The sequence below is a fragment of the Sorghum bicolor genome, chromosome 3, assembly GCF_000003195.3.
Source record: "Sorghum bicolor cultivar BTx623 chromosome 3, Sorghum_bicolor_NCBIv3, whole genome shotgun sequence".
Lineage (NCBI taxonomy): Eukaryota > Viridiplantae > Streptophyta > Magnoliopsida > Poales > Poaceae > Sorghum > Sorghum bicolor.
The window spans coordinates 47,843,907-47,849,449 of record NC_012872.2 but is presented as its reverse complement, the minus strand read 5'-3'; the positions used below and the strand labels follow the sequence as shown (position 1 = coordinate 47,849,449).

Here is a 5,543-nt window from a genome sequence, read left to right as displayed (position 1 = left end):
AGCAAGCTCTTTGTCTCCTCGTTGCTGCCCTCACCGATAGCTATGGTGGAGAACTCTGGATTAGGACAAGATGATAGTCGGTGATGTTATTCCTCATCCCTAACCTTGTAATCCATTGTTGCAGCTGTTCTTCTTCATCTAGAGTCTGGACCTTTGCCCTGTTCTGACCCCGCACTGTCCCGAAGGGACACCATCCTGCGAACACCGGATCTAGAGGAGACGATGAAGAACGGCGCACTGCCTGCCCCGACGCATGCCCTGCTCCTTCCTAAAGACAGCGGCCAAGAAGCCAGCAGATAAGGGTGGTCCACCTCCCTTATCAGCGACGAGTACAACTGCAGCTGCTCCAAAAGTGCAAAACCAGCACCTGTAACGCTCCCTTGGGTAAGCAAAGATGATTACTTTCTAGCTTATTTTAGTTTTGTGTTGTTAGAAATAAATTTATTTTAGTGTTGCTATCTACTAGCTTATTTTGTTTTGTCTAGTTAATGGCTTAGATTTGGTGCCAAATGCAAATTTAGTTGTGATCTATTGTTAGAAAAAAAATTAGTGCCCATGTCAGCCAATATGGTAGCCAAATTTGACAAATATTGGACTGATATTCAAGGGTTCATGGGCCAACCACTGTGCTGCTGATTTGTTTTGAGGATTTGCTTGGGACAACCGGTTGAGAGTGTGAGGATAGGGTTTTGGAAGTGAAGAATCTATTAGCTGATTTGATGGTTGAGTACCATAGGTAAGATGATGTCAGAAACAATGTTCCTCAATGCTGCTAAAATTCCTACCACAACCATATTTGCTATACATGATTATAAACCTTCTACATTGGCTATTTGCTTTGTATTGAGTGTTGTCAAATCTTTGTTATCTTTGTTAAGAGACTTTTCATGCTTCTAAGATCAAGATTACACGCATGCCACATATATATGCTGCTTCTACACTGGAAGTACGCAACAACATGCACTCCATTTCCACCAAATAGGTTGCTCCATGCTCTAAGTGTTAGAATATCTCTCCAAGTTAGTAGAAGAGACAAAAATATGGCTATGCAAAGTAAGTATCTATATGAACATATGAGAGTCCATGAAAATAATAATAATAATGCTAGCCTTGTCTCAATAAATAATTACAAAGAGATCAAACAAAGGAGCAACCTAGTCCACCATATATACCACACACTTGCACATCTTGATCTGGGAGTATGACATTTTTCTTCAAGGATCCGGGCTTTGACTCCACAACATATGAAAAGTAAGTATGCTATCCCCTTGTCATTCCTTAAGCTCTGTCCACATACGCCTTTTTAGAAGTGGGATGACATAGAAGGCAACTTTTATCATATGCCTTAGTGAGGAATTATATACTTGTTGAGCGACATGAGAGAACCATATGAGGAACATTAAGCTTTCTTTTGAAAAACACTGCAAAACCTCTGGTATGAACTTTGCTATGAACAAGAAAAGTAGTGCTCAAGTCAAACTGTTCTGTTTTTCAACAACCTAAGACAAAGGAAAAGCCATAAGCCCCATAGTGTGCTAAGGTAAAATGGGTGAGTTTACATAGCTAAATTTTCCATTCTAAGAGAAGAACTTTGTTGTACACATGGCACTATTGAAATGTGGGCATATTAACTTTACTTGATCCACCGAGGCTAAGTTTGATCATTTGCTCGGGACGAGCAAAGGTTAAGCTTGGAGGATCTTGTTGACGGTAGATAAGCCCTAAAATTTCATACTCAAATACCATCAACATGCCTTGGTTTTAAGGAAGAAAAGCATGACATGAGCATATTTTATCAATAATTAGTTCCACTTATACTCTTAGCTTATGTTTTCAGGGAATAATGAAATTCACCACTTTTGGACCTAATGTAGGGGTCAGCCGACCCCTACATGAGCTCCTCTAGAGTTCAGCTATGAAGCATGATCCATGACACTCTCCAAAGTGTGAAACTCAACCATTAGATCAACTTGTGTTTTCATTCAACAGTTGAAGATCAAAGCACATGGATCCTTGGGCCCATAAAGAAGCAAACCACTCAACCAATGAGCAAGCCACTTCACATGACAAGTGGGGACACCTTCTAGAAGACCTAGCTTGGACCACCACACAATGTGTGGGTCGGCCGATCCCAAGGTGAGTTCCAACTTGGAGCTTCATGCAACTAACATGAGCATGCTTCTAGAAGCCCTGGACTAGTCCCACCTATCATGTTAGGGGTCAACCGACCCCTGGTGTGGACCTCACTAGGTCGGTTGTCTCCCACCGACCTCAAGCACAACTTCCACATGTCCAAATGCCTAGGCCGTCCATCCAATGGCGGTTGCAAGGTCGGTTCATCCAAGGGTGGAGGATTGGAGGCACACGGATCGATGACATGGCGATGTATTAGCCCCTACTCCACCTCCCACTATAAATACCTCTCCTAGGCCTCCACTCTAAATATCTCACATTCTCAAGATCCATTTACCTCCAAGTAGAGTAGTAGTTAGTCTAGTGTGGGAGTTAGAGTCAAGTCGAGCGCAGCTCAGGGTCTCCGGAGTCGTCTTCTAGAGAGTCTGGTACTACGCTCTTGTATCCTTACTTTGTAAGACTTATCTTTTATCAATATATTATTCTTGCTTTACTTTACTTAGTGCAAGTCTATCTTTATAGTCTTGTTGTGTTCTTGTCCTAGTAATATAGTTGTCTTAGTTAGATTAGTTACCTGTAACCAACTCCTTGTGTGTGGTTCATTGTCCTATATTGCATAGGAGCTTTAACTATCTGATCGTTAGCAAGAGTTGTAGGAATAAGTGTAAGCATGGTGCTTAGACTTAGTCCTATCTTTGATCACCACTAGCTTGCACGAACGGAGTGGGCGCACTCCCGAGCAGTGATAGTCCTTGGGCGGCATTAGAGTAACCACCCCGTGTTCAAGCTAAGCTTCTAAGAGTGGGCGACCATAAGAGAGTAGCTGTTTGAGTAGGGGTTTTCTCTCCTGCTCTCTCACCTGCTCCCCACACAAGTAGTAATGTGCTAGTCTGATTAGGTCAATTATCTATTAGGATTAGTATACAAAAGTAATAGTAAGATACATATGAGTCCTATACTCACTCGTTGTCCTCCCACCTAGCTAGCTCCCTACCATTTATCATTAGATTAGGATCTTTGTGAGATCAACTACCTTTCCTTATCTTTATCTACTTAACCCCCTTCTACACTAGTTGATACTAGATTATAGTAGACACAAGGATACCTCTCTCTCTCTCCTCTTATTAAACATTCCTAGCATTGCTTTCCCTTGGGATAAAATAAATAACGATACCTTAGAATACTCATCCTCGGTGAAGTGCTACATTGGTACATTCTGTCCACTTGCAAAATACTTATTATCCTTGGCGCCGTGGCTAAGGACGGGAGCTAGTCCTATCTTTAGTGACGACGTTAAGATTTGCCAACACATACTAAGAATTTCAAAGTTTTAGATTGGTGGAAGGTGGTTGGAACTCGGTTCCCAACTTTAAGAAAGATTGTTACGGACATATTTACCATTTCTGTTACAACAGTAGCTTCAGAGTCAGCTTTTAGCACTGGTGGTAGGGTTTTAAGTCAGCATCACAGGAGGCTCACTACCATGATGTTGGAGGCCTTAATGTGCTCTCAAGATTGGCTGAGAAACAAGTATAAAGGTATATTTAACACTGCTCCTATGTCTATTAGCATGCTGTTAATTTCTGCAAATATTTACTGATATTCATGCAAACCCACTCATTTGGTTACTTTGTTTTGTAGTTGATGAGAAAAACAAACAACCTGCAACCTTTTGGTCATGTCTTCAAGACATACAAGAGGGGCTTTAGGTGATTTGCCATTCTTGAAATGTGTCCATTTTCATCTTCTTTGTGAATGTGATAAACTGATAATAGATAGCTAAGTTGTGACCTGTTTATCCTATGTAGGACAATCTGAGGATAAATGAAGTGGCCATGAGATGGCCTCATGGCGCCCTTTTGGTCATAGGAACAAGACAAATGATGCAAGAATTGGATGAAGTGCATGTGCTTCCTTTTGATGCCTTATCTGTTAATTGCATTTGTGAACTTTGTAACCTGTGTGGTATGTCTTTAATGCATGGTAAATGAAGCCATGTGAACTTGTAATATTTTATTGTGGTATGTGAACTTGTAATGGACTACGTGCTTAGGAGTTAGCTATGTGCAACTGGAACTGGAAGGTTGAACTTGGAAAGTGGGAACTGGGAAGGCTGGAGCTTGGAACTTATTTGCTACATGTGCTACTATTAATTTATAGTTTGCTGGAATGAGCCAATGAGACATCTGCTATATTTCTACGAGCTTGACCTGGATGCAATGCTGCTATATTTCTATGCTAATGGCTGTTAGCTTGTTGCAATGATGCCATAATTTTTATATGAATCTTTGTTGGTTTGTAACTTGCTGCAAGCTGTTATTTTGGCAAGTGAATGTATAGTATTATATGTAAAACTTGGGTCTATTCTCGGGTACAGGTTACTCGTTGGGTAAAATTATCCGCGCGGGTGTGGGTATGGAAGGAATTCGCTACCCGTCTGCGGGTGAAGGAATTCCCTACCCGTCTGCGGGTACGGGTGTAACCCAACGGGTGAAATTTAGCCCTTGCGGGTGCGGGTGGCCAATACCCATCGTGTACATACCGTTGCTATCTTGAGATTAGTGAGTCCCGATAGAGCATCTCCGATAAAATTCGTTTCCTAAATCTTGTTGTTTGTCAACTCCTAGGAAGGAAAAAAGATCTCATCTCCAATAGTTTGGCAAATTTTATTTTCAAAAACACAAAACCCACTAACGAAACGAAGAGCCTCGCTAAGCGAACGAAGAGCCCCGCTAAGCATGAGGAGAAAGACCGATGCCAACCATGGAGTCCGCGTGCATATTTGCACGCTAGACAGGAAGATATGCCAAGTTAGAAAAGATGGAGAATTGAGATGGCAAACTATTGGAGAGAGTTTTTTTCTCATTTTACTAAAAAACTTATAGGTAGCAAGTCATTTGCTAAACTGTTGGAGATGCTCACCACGTATCATCCATATAGCTCTGCTAAAAATATCCATAGCTTTTCAAAGGCTGAGTTTAACAAAAATTTGAGAAAAATAGTATTTTGGTGGACAACCTAGTCGTACCTAATAATTAAAAAGACAAAATTTTATGTCTTTTATTCCATCCCATTCAAATCTGGCCTAATTATCCTACCACTCACTAACTTTTGGCCCATTTGAGGCCCAAACTATAGCCCCCACGCTCCTCTCCTCCTACTCTGTTGAGACAACTCCCTAGAAGCCATTATAAAAGATGCAACTTCTCTATAAAGCCACCAAAAAAGCTCATCTTCCCTCTCAACCACTGCTTCAACTTTTTCCACGCTTACATGACACTGTTTCCAGGCTTCAAATTTTTCCACCCTTACATGACACTGTCGCCAGCTTTGGGGCAAACAATAGCTAACAGAAGTGAAAATGTCCTTTTTGTCCTCTTACAGGTCGGCCCCACGCCCATGCATGGCCG

The 5,543-nt window shown here is 41.5% G+C and overlaps 1 long non-coding RNA gene across 1 annotated transcript; it reads left to right on the top strand.

The window, feature by feature from the left end:
* LOC110434190 lies at window positions 3,342–4,317 on the top strand. Its single transcript, XR_002451666.1, has 3 exons — window positions 3,342–3,671; window positions 3,775–3,842; window positions 3,942–4,317. It is a non-coding gene; the product is annotated as an uncharacterized LOC110434190 (long non-coding RNA).